Source organism: Oryctolagus cuniculus, chromosome 3 (genome assembly GCF_964237555.1).
Source record: "Oryctolagus cuniculus chromosome 3, mOryCun1.1, whole genome shotgun sequence".
Taxonomy (NCBI): domain Eukaryota; kingdom Metazoa; phylum Chordata; class Mammalia; order Lagomorpha; family Leporidae; genus Oryctolagus; species Oryctolagus cuniculus.
The window spans coordinates 144,193,367-144,216,261 of record NC_091434.1 but is presented as its reverse complement, the minus strand read 5'-3'; the positions used below and the strand labels follow the sequence as shown (position 1 = coordinate 144,216,261).

At 36.1% G+C, this 22,895-nt stretch overlaps 1 long non-coding RNA gene across 2 annotated transcripts in view; it reads right to left on the bottom strand.

Moving 5' to 3' along the window:
* Nucleotides 1–10,053: 10,053 nt before the first annotated feature.
* The window catches only part of LOC127491646 (uncharacterized), a 152,512-nt gene continuing 139,670 nt past the window's right edge, over nt 10,054–22,895 (bottom strand). For both annotated transcript variants that reach the window (XR_011387403.1, XR_011387402.1), the window contains one exon: nt 10,054–11,340. This is a non-coding gene — a long non-coding RNA (uncharacterized lncRNA). The remainder of the gene's footprint in view (nt 11,341–22,895) is intronic.

Below are 22,895 nucleotides of genomic sequence, written 5' to 3'. Positions count from 1 at the left end.
ATCATAAAAAAATAGAATTTATAGTAAAATATCAATAAAAGACAGACACAATGTTAGATAGTGAAAAAAACAACTATTAGAGGATATCTAAACCACAAATATTTAAGACCTCTATAACATTGCTTAAAATTTCTGTAAGGAAAAAGTGCTAGAAGGAGAAATTTAGAAATCCACAATCATGCTACGGAATTTTTAACTCCGCTATCTCAGAAAATCATAGATCAGAAAAATCATAAAATTTCATAAAATCACAGCAGATTTAAATCACAGGGTTAATAAACTTGATTCAATATCATTTTATATGCCTTATACTACATAAAACATACTGTTTCCTAGTACATCTGCCTGTTGTGGAAGAATTACACACATGAAAATTATAAATATAAATATGACAGGATGTATATAATATGTCAAATTCTTTAAGTAAAATATGGTTTACCTAAGATAATCATAGGCATCAATTTTTAATAAGCAAGAGCTCATAAGAAGAAATGAGCTAACAATCTGTAAAGAGAACCTAGATTCCAGTTCTGGGTGAAGAACTGCACTGTGAGCAAATGATAAGAAATGGACTCTCCAGGGTAGATGGTTGAATAAGAATAGAAGATTTGATCATCAATTTAAATTATTTCAGGGCTAGATGTTTGGCTCAGTAGTTAAGTGGCAACTTGAGATGCTTGCATTCCATATCCCAAATTCAGAGTCCTCGGGTTTGAGTCTAACCTTGCTTCCTATCCAGGTTCCTGCTATTATGCATCTTGGGGATAGCAGGTGATGGACCATTGTGGAAGAGAAGGGGTTTAGATTCCTATTTAAGGTCATTGCCTTCTACCTAGAAAAGCATTTTAAGTATAGGCACAGATACAGTGCACAAAGTGATAGTTTATTTAAAAAGTGAGAAAGAGAACACACACACACACACACTCACACACACGCACACACTATGTGTGGACATAGCTGAAGAGTGGACTGGGACAGAAAGCGAAAAAGGTCAGGAAGGGAAGTGGAGAGACAGTGCCTTAGCACCCTCTCTCATCTTTGTCTGCAAAAAGAGGACAGAGATAGAAATAGAGATATAGAGATAGAGGTAGAGATGACAGAGATAGAGTTAGAGCACCCCTCCCAGTTGCTGGCCTCTTTTTCTGAGGTTGAAAAGGTGAAATGGCACCCTCCAAGTTAAGGGGCATACAACTGGTAAGGGAGTTATTTGACTGACATATAGACAGATAGGATTACATAGGGTGGGGGAGATGTGGCTTCCAGTTCATGGTTCTGATCTATCCACCTGCCTTATCCCATATCACAATACAAATGATATACTTAAATAATAAATGAGGGATAATCCTTTTATGGGAGAATTCTGATTACACTTCCATAAAACATTCTGCCACCCATGTGGGAGACGTGGATGGTATTCTGGGCTCCTGCCTTCTGTCTGGCCCAGCTGTGGCTGTTGCAGGAATTTAGGGAGTGAACCAGTAGATGGAAGAACTCTCTTTCCTTTTCAAGTAAAATGGAACAATGAATAAAAATTTAAATTTCTTACTTTATTCTATAACTCTGTTATCCTTAAGCTTCAGTAAAATTCCATTAAACGTAACAAGCATAGTATAGTGACGATATGGAAAATAAAGTGGGGATGAGTATATTCACCTTTAGCGTTAATAAAGATGAAACCAAGCAGAGTCTAGTAGAAGGCAGAAGGAAAGAAAGATGAACCTATATGGAGCAATCTTGATAGACTACTTTGACCCCATGTTCTCAGGAATATGTAGGAGGGAAACATAGATTTCCAACAGCTTTGTGGTTGAGTGCACAGATTGTTTCCTTAGACTAGTAAATGAAGGAGTAACCCCTTGATGGGGACATTCAGGTTATACTTCCATAAAAGAGCTTATTGACTTGAATATGGCATAGGAAACTCAAGGGAAGATTATTTTGCTATGGAAACAGATTTTCAGTCTGACATGACTGAAATAAATTTGCCACAAGCTGTGTCTTCACTATACTTAAAAGTCTTCTATGTCTTTGGAGAACTAAGCCAAGGACAATGCCTTTCCTATTTAAGAAATAAATGTAGATTTCTCATTAAAAGTCAAAGCCATCATTTCAAAAGGATGAACTGGAAAGTACTTTACAAAGAATTCCAGGTAGTTAAGGAACTTAAAATAAATCTAAGAAAATTTCTTAGCTCTAGGCCCATGGAATTTTTTTTTTTTTTTTTTTTTTTTTGACAGGCAGAGTGGACAGTGAGACAGAGAGACAGAGAGAAAGGTCTTCCTTTGCCGTTGGTTCACCCTCCAATGGCCGCCGCGGCTGGCGCACTGCGGCCGGCGCACCGCGCTGATCCGATGGCAGGAGCCAGGATCCAGGTGCTTCTCCTGGTCTCCCATGGGGTGCAGGGCCCAAGCACCTGGGCCATCCTCCACTGCACTCCCTGGCCACAGCAGAGGGCTGGCCTGGAAGAGAGGCAACCGGGACAGAATCCGGCGCCCCTACCGGGACTAGAACCCGGTGTGCCGGCGCCGCTAGGCGGAGGATTAGCCTAGTGAGCCGCGGCACCGGCCAAGAATTTTAATTTGATTGTGAACGGCATACAATTTTGCTCCTCAACTTTTCTTAAGATTTTGTTCTTGAAGGTATGTAAGAGTTAAAAACAGTGGCTGTTTAATTTAAATCTGTTTAAATTTTTTTAAAAATTCTTAATTCTTAATTTTCAGCAATATAAGGTGATCTTGAAATGCTAATATGTTGAATATTCAAGAAGAACTAGGATTTTGATATATTCATCTATTAATTTAGATTTCATACTTCTAGTCTCTGAAGTTTATTGGCAAAAAAAAGCTATCAACACTAATTCACTTTTGCATTATAACTTGATTTGTGTACATTTAGCAATGAACTTCATCTACACATTGTCCTGCAGTTGTAGAATTGACAGAAAGTGGATCTACTACACTGATCATAGTAGGCTTATTGCTGCCTACCTACTCCATCTGAAAACATTAAGTAAGCACCTAAGCTTTCTAAATTTTCACTGGAAGAGTTTATAATACCTGAGAAATACCTACTCAATCCTTTTATCCAAGATGATAGTGTTTAGGATCTTATGATAATTGAACAATGTTCAGACACTTTAAGACAATGTGTTTCAATTATTTGCACATCTTTGAATGTGCTAGCTGACAAGTCATTAGTGAGACAACCTTCTCAGAAGATATTGGTGAAAGAATGTAGAAAAAAATAGTGTTTGTAATCATGATAACAGAAAAGGCAATTTAGAGAACATTTTCTAAGTGCATTATCGTTGGTCAGTATTCAAATTACCATCACATTGGAAATGGCTATACATATTAAATGTGATTTAAATAAGATGGAAGTTTGCATATCAAAATAATGAATTTTCTGAGTCACAGCGAATTTTAATGAGTCACAGCAAATAATAGGATTCTATAACTCACTGGCAATCATAAGCTTCAAACAGAAACTGACTTTTTCACTGTAAACAGAGCATCTAAAGCAAGTCTCACTGACCAGATAGCAGATAATCAATATCTACAAGTGAATCAAGGAATTAATTATTCTAAAAGAACCTTTAATGAAATAGGACAACATGTGCAGTAAGTTTATTATTCATTCATTTTTTTCCTATTGTGCTGTAAGAGGGCAGAATCTGAGTCTGTGCTATAAAGATTATTATTGAAACTTCCTTAGACAAGTTATTTTATTTGTAGATTCATACCTTCCTTATCTATAACATGGGTTGTTGATAATGTACTTATTTACTTAATCATTTTATTATAAGGATCAAAGAAAGAAAGACTATAAAGTCTTTGTAGATCTTTTAGTATTCTGACGATCTTATTTAAAGGTCATTTCCCACCATAATTTAAAGGTTATTTTTATTAACAGAGTAAGAGTCTTAAATATTTGTCATAACCCTTTCAATAGCTATTTGTAACTCTCTAATCTACTAAGTTGTTACTTTATAGAAAATACATTCTATTGATTTTCTTCCTCAATAGATTATATACCCAAGAACTGAGACGACAAACAAGCAAATGTATCTGATATATTAATGTATTCAGAAATACTCATTTTTAATTTTAATTGCAAAAAAGTGTTTGAGGTAGTTAGCTTCAGGGTTCAGATGCCAGTGAAGATGCCTGGGTCTCACATCAAAGTACCTGGGTTTTTTTCCTGGATCCGGCTCTTGACTCCAGTTTCCTGCTAATGCAGACTCTGGAAGGTCACAGCTGATGGCTCAACTACTTTTGTAGCTACCACCCTGATGGGAGATAACAGCTCGAATTCCTTGCTCCTGGCTCTGGACTTGCCCAGTCCCAGCTGTTATAGGCATTTGGAAAGTGAACCCTATCCCAAAAGATGAGAGCTCTCTCTCTCTGTGTCTCTCAAATTAATAAATAAATGCTATTTTATGAAAGGAGTGTGAAAATAAAACAAAAATTGTAGGAGTCTAAATTTATCAAAGTACTAAACACAGCTGAAAAACCTGAAGGGTATAAGATCAAGTCAGAGTTTCTTTATTCCCCTAAACTGAATAGAGTAGACTATATTTAAGCATGTAAGTTTGCTTTTCATCAGAAGTCCCTTTATCTTTTGTAAAATACTCAAAGAATTCTGTAATCTTTGAAAGATTAAGAACCACTTGCTTATGGGCAGGCGTTTGGCTTGGTGGTTAAGATGCCTGCATCCCACATCAGAGTATCTTCGTTTCCAACTTTTTCCACTCCTGATTCGAACTTACTGCTGATGCACACTCTGGGAAGCAATGATGATGGCTCAAGTTGTTGGGTCCCTGTCATCCATGAGAGACTTAGATTGAGTTCTCAGCTCCCAGCTTCAACCTGGTCCAGCCCCCATTGTGGACTTCTGGGAGTGAACGGGAAGTGATGGAAAGATGTCCCTCTCCCTCTCTTTTGGCTTTTCAAGTAAAGAAATAACAAACAAAATTTTAAAAAGCATCACTCACTCAAAAATAATCTGACAGTAGGTATACAAAGTAAATCAAAAAAAGTTTGTCATTGAAGTTACCTAATTGTTAATTATGCTCACTGCCATCAGACTTTAGGGATGATCTTTGTGTGAAACATAGCTATAATCTATTACTAATTTATTTACTTACACTTTTTCTCATTTCCTAGTTGAAAATATTTAGGCATATATGCCATCACAATACATAGTGTTCAATGGAATTAGTTTTATAAATCCATAAATTTTAAAGAATTTTAGCCAAGATTTCTTACAGTATCCATAATTTAAAAATAGATTTTAATGGCTAGATCAATAGCACTGTTCAAGCTAGTATAAAGTTTAAATATTGCCTAAAGTGCTTGAAGTACTGAGGGCTAATTAAAACAACAACAACAACAAAAACAAAATAAGAAACTACCATTTTAATATTTTGTGCTGTAAATCTTTTTGTTTCTTATATTCTCCTTTATAACTTTTGCTTTGGAAGTTTAGAAGAGCCAATAAAAACTGAACAATAAGAACATTAAGATTTTTCATTTTAGAAATTGCCACATTTTGGAATTCAGAGAAGTTACCTCATAAAGAAGATTGATTTCTATGTTTTCTCTCTTAAGTCATTGTATTCTCGGGTCTTGTCTACATAATTTTGTCTTTATAGTTTCACAGAAAGTCATAATAAATTGTGCAATTTCTTTCCCACTGGTTTCTGGATTAGGTCATCACTTTTATCGGAAAAGTAACCAATAAAAACCTCAACTTTTCTTGGTAAGGCAGATAAATATATGGAATGAAGACAATTTTGATGATTTTTCTTTATCACTTACTTCCTAAATATAATAAATATTGATAAATATATCCTGTAATTTCAATTAAAAAGATTATAGATGTAGAGATCTCTTCTGATTCCCCATAAATGACAAAGAATATTTATCAGAGAAGTTGGCAGTAGAGACATCTTCTTTCATGAGATTTTATTAAGCAAAATATCCCATAAGTGAAAAATACATAACAATCATTATACAAATATATCAAAAATAAAATTTAAGACAATGTAGAAGACTATATGATCAATGTATGCTATGGCTTATACTTTCTTATACTTAATTTATAAAAGATTTGTTAATCTATATTTAAAATATATTCCATTCAAAATTAGTTAAGATTAAATATTTTCCTTGTTGATAAATTTTTGGTCTCAAAGAATGGAAATATACTTACATTCATATAAATTAATGCAGGATTCCAGGGAATCTGGAGAGCTCTTGTAAGGCATGTTGTATGAACTGGGAATTCCGCAGATGCATTTTTTCCTCTTATTTCAAGAAAGTATTTATTTATTTATTTTTCATTTTATTTGAAATTCAAATAGACGGGAAGAGAGATACAGGGACAGAGAGGAGGGATCTTCTGTCCTCTGGTTCACACTCTAAATTCCTACAACAGACAGGGTTGGCTTAGGAGAAAGCCTAGAACTCACTGGTCTCCCACGTGGGTGGCAGAGACACTTTGAGCTATCACTTGCTGCCTCCCAGCTTATGCAATAGCAGAGAGCAGGAACTGGGTGTGCACTCAGAACACAAACCGGGCACTAATATATGGAATATGTGTATCTTAATCACTGCACCAAATGCTTACCTGCTTCTTTCTCTTTCTCTTTCCATAGCCCTCTTTCTTTTAATAGTACAATGAATTTTATTCCCACTGCCTAACTCTTTCTGTACTACAGAAAGAATTTTTGTCACATGCCTTGTAGCATTTTCTATTGGTGTGGACTAAGATTTTTTTCAATCCAATAATATTGAAGTTGGCCATATGTCTTGGTTTAATCAATTAATTCTAGCAAACAGGCATAATTTTGAGTTTGGATAACTTACATTTTAGTTTGACTTCTTGTGCTGCTTTAACTTGTCATGAGACAAACACATCTCAACCACCGTTCCATTTATGTGAGCTCCAGAGTAAACCACGTGGGAATATGTGAATGAACCATGCTAGAAACCAAGAATGCAACTTAACCTACTCCACCTAGCCTGCATCAGCTAAACTCCTGGATACACTGAAATCTACATGCAAGAACATAATAGATTTTGAGGTTATTTGTATACAATAAAAATAGACAAATGAGTTATCTTTTCTTGTACTATTCTGTCATTCATTGAAGAATTGATGTCTCTGTTTACATTGCATGCATATAAATTATCAAATGGTTAAAAATATTTTCAATTCCAAGCTTGATATGACCTTACTACTGTACTGTGTATCCAGTACTATCTGACTTTTGACAGAGAATCTGATTGTTAGCTGAAAATAGATTAACTAGTAATAAATCACTTGTCAACTGGACTAATGGTTTAATCTTGACTTCCTATTCTGGACGGTGAGCAGAACAAGTTTTCAGGAAATTCTGATTAAAATAGGTGTGAACAGGAGATATATAAAGGATTCTTCCTATTATAGTATATAAAGTAAGAATGTATATTTTTAAATATTGATGTGTAGGTTATTTGCGTAGCACTATATGTTCTTCAATCTATCCATATGCCTATTCCCATAACATAAAAATATATTTATAACATATGGAAATACATATACAGAATATTAGATCTCATAGTACGGTGGTCAAACTCTAGGAAACTTTTCTAATAATTAAACACCACTACTAAGTTGAATTAAAAATAAAAAAAAGAATTATATTGGTAGGATGGCAGAATTATAAGCCCCAGATCTTATTCCCAAGAGAGAAATGTCAAAAACAGATTTATTGAAATGGGTAAGAAAAGGCATTTCATTTCATTTCAATTGTTTCAGTTCTTCTAAATTATCAAAGCTTACAAATGGAAGGATAACCAAATCTCAGCTTCTCCCTTGTTAGGGGAAGAGAAAAAAAATATGTTTGCTATTTCAGTTTTTGAAGGATTTACCAATGGATTGGTTTCTGCCTCACATGACCAAAAGCATTGATTGAACTGGCATTTTTGTAAGCCCATGGGATGCAGGGACAAAAGCCATGCAGTGGCTTGTTGTCATGAAGGAGAATCTGGAATATTACAGAGGGAACAGAGATTGCAACTAAATACAGATGAGAAAAATGATGTAATATCAAAATAATAATGTTGATAACATGATGAACACTCTGGCAAAGTTGGTAAAGCCTCTGCCTGCAGTGCCAGCATCCCATATGGGCGCCAATTAGAGTCCCGGCTGCTCCCCTTCTGATCCAGCTCTCTGCTATGGCCTGGGAAAGCAACAGAAGATGGTCAAAGTCTTTGGGCCCCTGCATCCACAAGGGAGACCTGGAAGAAGCTCCTGGTTCCTGGCTTGGGATCAGAGCAGCTCTGGCTATTGTGGCCCATTGGGAGTGGGATGCAGCAGATGGAAGACCTCTTTCTCTCTCTCTCTCTCTGCCTCTTCTTCTCTCTCTGTGTAATTCTAACTTTCAAATAAATAAATAAATCTTTAAAGAAGAATCAAATTGGCTGGCGCTGCGGCTCAATAGGCTAATCCTTCACCTAGCGGCGCCGGCACACCAGGTTCTAGTCCCAGTCAGGGCGCCGGATTCTGTCCCGGTTGCCCCTCTTCCAGGCCAGCTCTCTGCTGTGGCCAGGGAGTGCAGTGGAGGATGGCCCAAGTGCTTGGGCCCTGCACCCCATGGGAGACCAGGAGAAGCACCTGGCTCCTGGCTCCTGCCTTCGGATCAGTGCGGTGTTAGGGCCGCAGCGCGCCAGCCATGGTGGCCATTGGAGGGTGAACCATCGGCAAAGGGAAGACCTTTCTCTCTGTCTCTCTCTCTCACTATTCACTCTGCCTGTCAAAAAGAAAAAAAAAAAGCATCAAATGGATGTGATAAATTCAGAATATTTCATCACACAGTTGAAGAATAGATTCTTTTCATCATTGCATGCAACTGTCTCTAAGATTAACTATATGCTAGGCCATAAAGGAAGTCTCAGCAAATTTTAAAAAAATTGAAATCATGCCATGTTTCTTATCTGAACACAATGGGATGAAGATTGAAAATTAACAACTTTGGCTGGCGCTGTGGCTCACTTGTCTAATCCTCTGCCTGTGGTGCCGGCACCCTGGATTCTAGTCCCAGTTGGGGCGCTGGATTCTGTCCCAGTTGCTCCTTTTCTAGTCCAGCTCTCTGCTGTGGCCTGAGAAGGCAGTGGAGGATGGCCCAAGTCCTTGGGCCCTGTACACACATGGGAGACCGGGAGGAAGCACCTGGCTCTTGGCTTTGGATTGGTGCAGCGCGCTGGCCGTAGCAGTCATTTGGGGGGTGAACCAACGGAAAGGAAGACCTTTCTCTCTGTCTCTCTCTCTCACTGTCTAACTCTGCCTGTCAAAAAAAAAAAAAAATTAACAACTTAAGAATCGCTAGAAAATATGCAAACATATGGTGACTGAACAACACTCTCTTGAATTAACAGTGGGTCATAGAATAAATAAAAAGGGAAATCAAAAAATTTCTGGAAATTAATTAAGATGACAAAACAATATATCAAACCTTATGGGATACAGCAAAAGCAGTATTAAGAGGGAAGTTTATACCAGTTAGTGCCTACATTGAGAACTTGGAAAGGCATCCAGTTAATGAACTACAAATACATCTCAGAGACCTAGACAACAATACTAAACCAAACCAAAGATTAGGAGGAGGAAAGAAATAATTAAAATTTGAGAATAAACAAAATTGAAACCTAAAACACAAACAAAAGATCAGTGAAATAAAAAGCTATTTTTTAAAAAATATAAGCAAAATTGATAAAGCATTGGCCCAAGTAACAAAAAAAAATGGAGGGGAGGGAGAACACTCATAAAAATAAAATCAGAGATGAAAAAAGAAATGTGACAATGGATATCACAGAAATAAAAAGAATCATCAGGTATTACTATGCCCTAAAATTGGAAAATCCAGAAGAAATGGATAGATCCCTGGACATATATAATCTACCAAAATTAGTCATGAGGACATAGAAATTCTAAACAGAACAAAAACCAAGACAAAAATTGAAACAGTAATAAAGACAAACCCCCCCCCCCCAGCAAAGAAAAACCCAGGACTAGATGGCTTCACTGCTAAATTCTACCAGACTTTTTAAAGAATTAATTTCAATTCTCAAACTATTCAAAACAATTGTAATGAGGGAATCTTCCCAAACTCCTTCTATGAGATTAGCATAACCTTAATTCCAAAATCAGAAAAAGATACAACAAAGAAAGAGGAAGAATTTTACTGATGAACATAGGTGCAAAAGTACTCAACAAAATATTAGCTATTTGAATCCAACAACACCTCTGAAAGATCATTCACCTGGACCAAGTGAGATTTATCCCTGGTATGCAAGGCTGGCTTAACATACGCAAATCAATAAATGTGATTTATTTAGATCAATAACTGTAATGGCAATAGCAAACTGAAGAATAAAAACCATATGATTGGGACCAGCAATGAGGTGTAATAGGCATCCCATATGGTTGCCAGTTCCTTTACCAGCTGTTCTTCTAATCCAGCTCTCTGCTAATGGCCTGGGAAAGCAGTGGAAAATGTACCAAATATTTGGGCCCACACCCACATGGAAGATTGGGAAGAAGCTCCTGGCCCCAGGCTTCAAAACAGCCTAGCTCCAGCTGTTAAAGACATTTGGGGAGTGAATCAGCAGATGGAAAACCTTTCTCTGTTTCTCCCTTTCTCTGTCTGTAAGTCTGCCACTCAAATAAATAAACAGAATCTTCAAAAAAAACAATATATGATTATCAGAATAGATACAGAGAAAGTATTTGACAAAATACAACATCCTTTTATGAAGAGGACCTCAAACAAATTGGGTATAGAAGCAACATTCCTCAACACAATCAAGGCAATATATGACAAACCCACAACCAGCATCATATTGAGTAGGAGAAAAATTGGAAGCATTTCCAGTAAGATGTGGAACCTGACAAGGATGCCCACTTTCAATACAGTCCTGGAAGTTTTAGCAAGAGCCATTACGCAAGAAAAGGAAATAAAAGGGATATAAATTGGAAAGGAAGAAGTCAAGTTACCCCAGTTAGCAGATGACATGATTCCACATATAGGTAAACTAAAAGACTGCACTAAGAGACTATTGGACTTAGAAGTTTGGTGAAGTTGCAAGATATAAAATCAACACACAAAAATCAATAGCCTTTGTATACACAGATACAATGCCATGGCTGAGAAAAAAGTTGTAAGATCAGTCCAATCTGGGGTGGCGCTGTGGCGTTAATGGGTAAAACTGGCGTCTTCAGTGCCACCATCCCATCTGGGTGCTGTTTCAAGTCCTGATTGCTCCACTTCTGATACAGCTCTCCATTAACGGCCTGCAAAAGCAGATTTTCAAATAAAATAAATAAATATTTTTTAAATATTAATACCATTCATAATAGCTATTAAAGTATTTAAATACCTTGGAATAAATTTAACCAAGAAGGTGAAAATTATGGAACATTAAAGAAAGATATAGAATAAGACACACACAAAAAGGAAAAAAATCTTCTGTGTTCGTGAGTTGGAAGAATTAATTCCATCAAAATGGAATTAATTAATTAATTTCCATCAAAATTTTTAGATTTGATATGATCCCAATCAAAATATCAACCAGGCCTGGCACTGTGGCTTAGCTGGTAAAGCTACTGCCTGCAGTGCTAGCATCCCATATGGGTGCTGGTTCAAATTTTGGCTGTTCTAGCTCCCTTCAAATGGCCTGTGAAAGCAGCATAGAATGGCCCAAGTACTTGGCCACTACACATATGTGGGAGACTCAGAAGCTCCTGACTCCAGGCTTAGGAATGATCCAGATCCAGCCATTGCAGCCATTTGGGGAGTGAACCAGTGGATGGAAGATCTCTTTCTCTCTCGGCTTCTCTCCCTCTCCCTGTAACTCTGCCTTTCAAATAAATAACTAAATCCTTAAAAAAATAAAAAATGAAATTCAGCCACAACAAAACAAACAATCCAGTTAAAAAATAAGCGAAGGACTTGCAAAGGCATTTTTCAAAAGAGGAAATTCAAATGACTTGCAGATACATTAAAAAAAAATGCTAAGGATCATTAGCCATTAGAGAAATGCAAATAAAAACCGCAATAGGATTTCGTCTCATCCCAGTTAGAATGGCTCTCATACAGAGATCAAAAACCAATAAATGCTGGGGAGAATTTGGAGGAAAAGTACCTTAATCCACAGTTGGTGGGAATGCAAACTAGTACAGTCACTGTGGAAGACAGTATAGAGATTCCTCAGAAATCTGAAAATAGATCTATATTATGATGTAATCATCCGACTTCTGGGAATTTACTCAAATGAAATGAAATCAGCATATTAAAGAGTTATCTGTACCCCCATGTTTATTGCTGCTAAATTCACAATAGCTAAGATATATAATCAGCTCAGATTTCCATCAACTTATGCCCAGATAAAGAAAATGTGGTATATATACACTATGGAGTACTATTCAGCCATAAAAAAGAAATCCTTTCTCTTGTAATAAACTGGTTGCAACTGGAAACCATTATATTTAGTGAAATAAACCACTCCCCAAAAGACAAATACTGTATGTTTTCCATGATCTGTGGCCACTACTAGAATACAAAAAAGTAATGTATATAAGCAAAATCAACATTTTAAGAATTGATGATTGTTTATAGCCCCTGTCTCTACTGTTTATTTATTTACTTTTTTTTTCTTTTTACTATTTGTTGAATTCTTTACTTAGTGGAGGGTTAAGCTTATGGTTATAAAATAAACTGAAAATAGGGGGCTGGCAATGTGGCATAGCAGGTAAAGCCACAGCCTGCAGTGCCAGCATCCCATATGGGCACTGGTTCAAGTCTTGGCTGCTCCACTTTTGATCCAGCTCTCTGCTATGGGCTGGGAAAGCAGTAGAAGATGGCCCAAGTCCTTAGGCCCCTACATAGGCGTGGGAGACCCAGAGAGGTCTCCTGGCTCCTGGTTTCAGATTGGCACAGCTCCAGCCGTTGCAGGATCTGGGGAGTGAATCAGCAGATGGAGGAGCTCTCTCTCTCTCTCTCTCTTTCTCTCTCTGCCTCTGCTCTCTGTATCTCTGCATTTCAAATAAATAAATAAATCTTTAAAAAATATACTGAAAATGTGTCTTTGTAAAAATTAAAAGAAAGGATAATAAAGGAAGGAGGAGGGAGTGTGAGAATGAGGGTGGGAGGGAGGTTGGAGTGGGAAGTATCACTATGCTCATAATCTGTATTTATGAAATATATGAAATTTGTTCAACTTATATTAATTTTAAAAGTTGAAGAAAAATAAATAATACAAAAAAGACAAAACATATAAAAGAGAAACAAAGAGAAGTTCAGCACCTGCAAAATACAACTGGAAAAAAGAATCAATTAAACAAATTTTGAACTGTTACAAAAGTTGAACTAGAAAAATCACTGGAGAGGAATCAACAACAGATTTGATTTGGTAGAAGAAATAACCTATGAACTTGAAAACAGAGCATTTGAAATTACTCAAGTCAGAGAGAAAGAGAAAGAGAAGAAAAAAAAAAAAAAAAACAGAGGAAAGAAACCTTAAGGGACTTAAGAGCTTAAGAGAGCAATACGTGCATTATGAGAATCCTGGAGGGAGTTGGAGAATGAAACTGAGAATGTATGTGAAGAAATAATGGCCCAGAGCTTTCCAAATCTGAACAAGGAAATTAGCATCCAAATTCAGGAAACTCAAAGGACTCAACTATAAAACACAAACACTTACCAAGACACATTATAACTAAACTGCCAAAAGTGAGAATCTTGAAAAGGGCAAGAGAAAAGCTATTCATCATGTGTGAAGTGAATTCTCATGAGTATAAATGGATTTCCCAGAAGAAACATATGCAAGGTGCTGAAATAAATGCAAACCAAAAATAGCATACCCAGCAAAACTATCATTGTAAAAAGGAAATTGCTTCTTGGCCTTTTGTTGAATTGCAAATGAAAACAAAAGGTGAAAGAATAACTTTCTAGATAAATGAAATCCAAGGGAATTCATCACAACTAGATCTATCTTATAAAGAGATTCATCAAGTTGAAATGAAAATACACTTGAATAGCAACATGAAAGCATATAAAAATAGAATTCTGATAGAAGTAAATATACGGATAATCCTGAATCCTATAGTTGGATAAATTGATTTTAAATTAGGGTTAGAATGTAAAAAATAAAAACATTAAAAATATAGTTTTAAAATTATGTTAATGGATACAAAATATAGAAAGATATCATTTATAGGGGCGAGATAAAGAAATAGAGTTTTAGTATATATTGGAAGTTAAATTTTTATCAGTTTAAAGCAGATTGTTATAACATGGTTTATGTAATACTTATGATACCACAAAGAAAATACCTAGGAAAGATGTACCCAAAACAATCATAGAGCATGCCATAATAAAAAAAATCAAAAGATGAAGGAAAACATTAATAAATAATAAAAATAATAATAATAAAAGGGACAAAATTATTCTGAGACAGCTGAAAACGTTCTGAAAGATAACAGTAAATCTATCCCTGTAAGTAGTTACTTTAAATATAAACATATTAAAATCCTCACTCCCTTATGGGTGAGAGTTCATGTCCTGGATGCTCTACTTCCAATCCAGCTTCTTGCTAATGTGCATGGGAAAGAAGTAGAAGGTGACTCAAGTACTTGGGATCCTGCTGCCCATACTGGAGTCCCAGATGAAGCTCCTAGTTTCGGCCGGGCTTACCCCTTAGTCTTTGCAGTCATTTGGGGAGTGAACCAGCAGATTTAAGATTTCTCTCTCGCTCTCTCTCTCTCTCTCTTACTCTCTCTCTATTTGGGTAACTCTGTCTTTTAAATAAATAAATACCTATTTTTTGTTTTTAAGGAATAAAGCAAGGATGCCCACTCTCATCACTTCTATGCAGCAAAGAACTGGAAGTCCTAGACTGGGCAGTTGGCCAGGAGAAAGGAATAAAAAGTATCCAAATGGAAAAGGACTTTGCTATCTCTGTTTACCTGGCATCTTCTTGTATGTAGAGAACTCAAAAATTCAGGACAAAAATATCAACATCCAAAAATCAGTTACATTTCTATACTTTAACAATGAACAATCTGAAGAACAGATAAAAGAGAACACAATCCCACTTAGAGTACTATCAAAGAGAACAAAATTCTTAGGAATAAACCTGACCAAGAAGACAAAACTCTGTGCACTGAAAACTACAAAACATAGTTGAAAGAAATTATAAAGGACATTTACAAATAGAAAAGCATCCCGTTTAGTGTATTGGAAGATGTAACACTGTTAAAATGTCCACACCACACAAAGGAACCTATAAATTCGATGCAATCCTATCAAAATGATAATGACTTTTTGTAGAAATTGAAAAAAAAAATCACATACTACCATAATCAAAGCACTTTGAATCTGGGAAAATGTTGGTGAAATCAATTAATAAAATAAAGCTCAGAAAAAAATTCTTATCTGCTCAAATAATCTTTGAGAAAGTTCTCAATGGTACAAAATTGGGAAAGGACAGCCTATTCAATAATTGTTATTGAATATTGTTAAAAATAATTAAGTCATTAATAACTCCATACATAAAAAAGAACTCAAAATATATTAAAATCCTAAATGTGAGACCTGAAAGTGTAAAACTTCGATGATAACACAGGAGAGACACTTCACAGCACTGAATTTGACAATGATATCTTGGATGTGACACCAAAACCAGAGGCAACAAATGCATATATAAACAAATTTGATTACATGAGATATAAAACTATCTGCTTGTTGAAGGATACAATCAACAGAATTTAAAGGCAACTTACAGAATGAGAGAAAATAGTTTCAGACATGTTATTGATGCTAATTTTAAAAGGTTAATAGCCATATAAATAACTCCTATAATTCACTAACAAAATCAGCTAGTATGGTTAAAAATAGGTAAAGCATTTGAAAAGCTTTATCTCCAGAAGAGATATACAAATGTCCAACAAGCATCTGAAAAGATGCCTAACACCATTAACCTTTAAAAAAATGTAAATTGAAAGTACAATAAGATATTATCTTAAGCTCCTTAGGATGTCAAAAAGAAAAACTATTTTTTGGCAAGGTTGTGGTGAAATTAGAACCCTTGTGCACTGTTGGTGAGAATGTAAACTTGTGTAGCGATTATGGAAAGCAGTACAGAAATTCCTCAGAGAATTAAAAATAAAACTACCATATGATCTAACTATCCAACTTCCAGGGACATATCTAGAAGAATTGCAAATGAGATTCTGGGGAGCCAGAACACCCATGTTCAGTGTAGCATTCTGAACAACAGTTAAGATGTGGAAACAAAATAAATATTTATCAGTAGACAAACGGGTAAATAAAATGTTGCATATCCTCATACCTATAACAGAGTATTATTCAGTCTTCAAAAAGCATGGAACTCCATCATATGCTATGACATGAGTGAAACCGGAGAACCTTTTGCTAGGTGAAATAAACCAGTCATAAAAGACAAACACTGCATGACTCTACTTACATTAGGTAGCCAAGATTCAGATTGGATACAAATCTGTTAATAGTTTAATACAAGATTAAAAAAAATGCTAGTCTCTCCTTCTGGACCCAGAGTAGGCTTCCAATTAAACAAGAATTTGTTCCTAGTGCCATTCTCAGACCCAGAAAAGAAAAGGCAAGAACTTAGACAGAGGAGGACATCATTTGCTGAATTGGTTGTTCCTATAAATTTTATTAAGATGCTTTAACTTCTTTATGAAAATAAGATATCCCCCAAACATTGTTATTTAACCTCCCTCTGAAAGTTTTGAACAATGCAATCATTTATAAAATAGAGATAATGGGAAAAATAGCATCACTGCTTATATATTACAAATTTATACATTCTGAAGTCGTGGGAATTTCAGATTTATTAAAAGATTTAAGCAAAATAATTGAGCTTCAAAACTCAAAAATAAAATGTTTCCTTATGCCACTTATTAATTTAAAAATCATTTAAAAAAGGAATGAGTCAAAATAATGAACAATATGTTATAAACAATCTGAATATGAAATGACTGCATCTGAAGAGATATGCTCTCAGATTTTACTATATAATACTTAAAATTCTTGCCATGAAAATACCAAAACACAGTTGAATTTTAAAAAGAAAGGAAAAATATTATTTTTCTTGTTACATAAAATATTTTTCTAAATTATGACAAAATAAAGTATTCCACAAATGAGGAGCCGGGCAAAGTCATTTTAAAAAGAAACATGCAGAGTAGATGTTTGGCCTATAAGTTAAGATGTCTGCATCCCATATTGAAACATTAGTTCTGCTTCCAATTCCAGCCTCCTGGCAATACAAACCCTGGGAGACGGTAGGTGATTGCTCAAGTTTTTGGGTTCCTGCCACCTAAGTGGGAGACCTGGATAAAGTTCCAAGCTGCCAGTTTGGTCTGGTCAGTCCTGGCCATTTTGGTTATTTGGGGAAAGAACCAAGAAAATGAGTGCTCACTAGCTTGCTCTCTCCCAGTTTCTCTACCTCTCAATTTAAAAAGAAGGAAGAGGAAGAGGAGGAAGAAGAAGAAGAAGAAGAGGAAGAAGGAGGAAGAGGAAGTAGAAGGAAGAAGAAGAAGGGGAAGAAGAGGAAGAAGAAGGAGGAGGAGGAGGAGAAAGAAGAAAAGAAGAAGAAAAAAGAAAGAAAAAGGGGAAAAGGGAAGGGGGAGAGGGGAAGAAGAGGAGAAGGAGAAGGAGGAGGAGAAGGAGAAGAAAACAAAAACCATGCAAATAGCTACTGTACAACTGGTAAAACAAAAACAGCACAAACTTCACAACTACAAACATGATTGCAAATTAAATGCAATGACAACTTTTGTTCCTTCAGAAAATCTTTAAATAATATTATTACTATCAGTGCTGTTAAAGATGTAATTAAATAAACTGAGGAAACAAGCCCAACCTTCCTTAAAGCAATTTGTCAACATACATTGTGATGGAAAGTGTTTATACATTTTATTTAGAAATTCCCTTTTAAGAAGTCTGTCTTCAGTGTAGAATCAATGTTGTTTGATTACAAAATTTATTGGCCAAACACTTGGAAACAACCTCAGTGAAATTTTCTTACTATTTTTGAATTGCATGAATCCCACATGAATAGTGGGATATTATACAATATTTAATGCCATGTTCAATGAATGTTTCTTGTGGTTCTGGAGTCAGAAGGGTAAAATCAAGGAGTCAGCAGATGTTTCTTCAGGAGGCTAGGGGAGGATGGGCAGGGGCAGGGTTTGTTTTCTTTTTTCTGAAGTCTGCCTGAATTTCTGGGCTCACATTTCATCCTTGAATTCTTTCCACCTCTGCTTACATTGTCAAGATTCCTTCTCCACACTCTCATCCCCTCGCCTCCCTCTACTAAGGCTCCTGTGAGCTCTTGTACATTGGGTCCACCTGGATAGTCAGGATTATAGGAAGTATCACAAGATCCTTCACTTAATCCCATCTGTAGAGTTCCTTTTACCATGTAAGGTAATAGTCACAGATTTGAGGATCAGGATGTGGACATCTTTAGGGAGCCACTGTTCAGATTACCATTATAAAGCAAAGAATAAAAAGAAGATGACGTATGCTATGGTCTGAATGTGTGTGTCCCCTTAAATTCATCTGTGCAAACCTAACCACCAGGATGATAGTATCTGGAGGTGGGGCTGGTGGGAGATAAGGTCAGGGAGCCCAGCCCCCATGAATGAGATTGCTGTCCATATTGAAAAGGACCCATAGAGATGGAATTTCCCTCCAGCCATGCGAGGTTACAGTAAGAAGTCTATGAGAAGGCAAGCCCTCACCAGACCCAGATCTGCTGGGGACTTGACCTTGGACTTTCAGCCTCCAGAAATATGAGGAATAAATTTCTGTTGTTTAGAAGCCGCCTGGTTTATGGTATTTTGTTAGAGTAGATCTAATGGACTGAGGTAATCCATAATCCTCATTTTCTGATAGCAAAATTGCATGTATGATATTTATCCATTTCCAATTCTTTTCAAAATGAGAATGTAAAATTATTACAGTCAATGTTATTCAAAATCAGTGCAAAAATCTTTCCTAATTCCGATGTGCATGTACAGGGGGTACAAGTTAATGAAAAGAGATACTAAAAGATAAGTCTTTTTGTATGCAAAACATTTTTTTCAATATTTGGATACTTTTTTCATAACTCACATTTTCCTTGAACTCTTTGAAGATTCCTTATATCATCTTAACAGTTATAAAGGCAAAATTTTCAAAATGATGTTTTTCAATATTGTTGAATACTGACTCTAAAAATTCACTTGATATTATGAACATGACTAGGTAACTGTTTAAATATCCAAAAAGAAAATAATAAGGACATACATGCTATCATGCAGACTCCCCCACACACTTCCTGAGATATAATAGCTTGTCCTTACTCCAAGTAATGTCTGTTCCCTATACATTATACATTATCTTCTTTTTCTAATGAATATATTTAATCTTTGTATGAAAATCAAACATTTCTTTTTCCTGACCCTTCAAATGTCAGCTTTTAAAAATTGTTTATCTTTTATAAATATAAATTTATAGTCACTTACAGGAAATTTAGGATTCTACTCACCATCTAGCCATAGTAACTTAATATGAGCATTAATTTAACAGTGGGTATTAGATAGTTTTTAACCACTTTTTTTTCACCAAAAATTATAGATAAGCATAATAAATCAGTTTTCAAAATAAATCTTGCTGGGGGCCGGCACCGTGTCTCACTTGGTTAATCCTCCGCCTGTGGTGCCGGCATCCCATATGGGCACTGGGTTCTAATCCCGGTTGCTCCTCTTCCAGTCCAGCTCTCTGCTGTGGCCTGGGAAGGCAGTGGAGGATGGCCCAAGTGCTTGGGCGCCTGCACCCTCATGGGAGACCAGGAGGAAGCACCTGGTTCCTGGCTTCCGATCGGTGTAGCTCCGGCCATGGCGGACATAATGGGGGGGGTGAACCAACGGAAGGAAGACCTTTCTCTCTGTCTCTCTCCCTCACTATCTAACTCTTATCTGTCAAATAAAAAAAATGAGAGATTCACTTATAAAAATAAATAAATAAATCTTGGTAAATTTTATTCTTTTAGCAGGTATCTTGAAATGATTGTAGCTAACTTGTTTCCCCCCTTTATTGAGTTTGCAGTATTTAATCAGTTTTCTACAGATTTTAATTTTAATGTTAACCTCAAATATTTATGTTCTTTCTTTTGATTTGCCAATTGAATGTCATTACTCTGAATCCTGTTAGAAATTTCATTAAAATAGTTTTCATCTGAAAGTAGTATTCAATAGCAATGTTACCAATTAAAAATATTTTTTCAACAGAAAGATAAAAATTCAGTAATATTTTGCTGTTTTACATAATGTCTTATGGTACCCTACCTAAATTTGCTTATATAAATTATAATAATCTCTGCATTGTGGGTTGAAGCAGTGGTGTGCCCTTTGCTCTCTGCCTCTGGGTGTTTGATATTGTGCCAAGCCAGCCTGCTCTGAGATTTCTGTATTCTTGGGTGAAAGTAATAGAAAAAGCAGTGGTACTCACTTGAGTATCACCTGAATTATGCAACTCATGGAGTAGATCTTGTTCACAGTTAAACCTTTTCTTTCACCACTAATATATCTTGCATTTCTCTTCTATTGTTCTTGAGCCCTGATAACAAAGTAGTCAAAAGGTTATGTATTGATTTTCACTCTAATCTCAGTGAAGCTGATTATGCTACTTCAGTGCCTGTGTGGTTTGGCCTTGCATTGGCAGCATTTAAATGGCACTCCCCAAGTTTCATTTGCAATTTCTACCTGAGAGCTTGTTGCTTTGACAGACAGGGGTCCCCATCAAGTCCCAATCAAAAATATAAATAATTAACCCCTGGCTATTCACAGTGAGAATTTACAGTGAGTTTCATTTACTTAATAACACTATGGAAAGTATACTTTATTTCGTATGTGCTATTTCTATGTTATTGGTCTTGGGAATTTTCATCCTTTACCATCTTTGACTTGGAAAAAATATTTTAAAAACTTTTGACTGATGAAACACTGAATTAACTTCATTTTATGTGCCAAGTAAATCCTTTCTTCTAATTTGAAGTACTTACTTTGAAGTGAAAATTTGAAATCATGGTGAGGACTTGCTATTATGTTGGTTTTCCTACACTTGATTTTCTTATAAAAATTTAACCAGCATATGGTACTTTGTTCCTAAGATTTCATATGTATGTATCACCATCTCTGGTCTTTCCACTCATCTTTTTGTGAACTCTACTAGCCTTCACTACTCCTTCTGCCGTGCACTTAAGGCCCTTGGAATTGCTTCTAATCCTCAGTATAGGACTCAAGCTTCTAGAACAAAATTTGGTGTGGGTGCTTCATCAATCAATACTCAGTCACTATCAAACCCTTCACCCAATCCCTCATTTGGCAAAATTTCCCATAGCATTGAAAGTATATTGAGATCCATAACATATTTGTAAATTATAAGTAATCTCAAATGTATAAGCAAATTTTTTTTTTTTTTTTTTTTTTTTTTGACAGGCAGAGTGGACAGTGAGAGAGAGAGACAGAGAGAGAAAGGTCTTCCTTTGCCGTTGGTTCACCCTCCAATGGCCGCCGCTGCAGCCGGCGCACCGCGCTGATCCGATGGCAGGAGCCAGGATCCAGGTGCTTTTCCTGGTCTCCCATGGGGTGCAGGGCCCAAGCACCTGGGCCATCCTCCACTGCACTCCCTGGCCATAGCAGAGAGCTGGCCTGGAAGAGGGGCAACCGGGACAGAATCCGGCGCCCCAACCGGGACTAGAACCCGGTGTGCCAGCGCCGCAAGGTGGAGGATTAGCCTATTGAGCCACGGCGCCGGCTAGCAAATTTTAATATTTTTGAAAACAACATAACCAAGTTTAATTCTTCTGGGTATTGCATAACATTTCTATTTACCACTAAAAATAAATTTCTACTGTCAAACTTTTAAACGTTAGATTTTTACAGTACTAACTGGAGAATAGAAACAGAACCCAGTTGTATTTACTTTTTACATTTAATGACCAAGAATGAGATGCAATGCTGTATAACCATTTATTATGAACATGGACACATAGATTTACTTTTGTAATTGTTTCCTGTGAAAAAGTTGTTGGCTTTTTTCAGCCTATGGCAATTGTCTCTGATCTTTTCTGAATACTTCAATACATTTATAAATAGACTAAATTATGAGGCAGATGTTTGTTTATTTATTCAAAAGATACATGGATAAGTGGCTAGATATTTCAAGGTGAAAGACTCCGTTGTTTGATGTGTGTTCTCTGCAGTAGTATAGATAGCTACTTAAAAACTGTGTTATTGGCTTTTAATTGTAAAAAAAATTATTTTAAAATTTTAATTGTAAACATATTACATCTAAAAATTCTAGGGAGAAAAATGTTTCCATCACCTCAAATATTATTTTTATAATGTAGATAATAAGAAAATAATTTAGCTTGAAACAAAATGCCTGAAACTACTTTGCTTTTCCTAAATTTAATTAAATGATAGTGATTCTTTTAAATGATAAACAATAGTGGACAGCAGTTTTATTGTATTGTACTGTTCACTTTTATTAATCCATAATTCCACATTAAAATTCACACTAAAAATGTGATTTATTGGGGCTGTGCTGTGGTGCAGGAGTTTAAGCTGCCACTTGGGATACCTTCATCCTCTATTGGAATACTGGATGTCCCAAATACTCCACTTCTCATTCAGCTTCCTGCTAACACACCTGCAAAGGCAGCAGATAATGGTCCAAGTACTTGGGCACCTGCCACCCACGTGGGAGACCTGGATGGCGTTCTGGGCTACAGCCTGGCCCAGTCCTGGCTGTT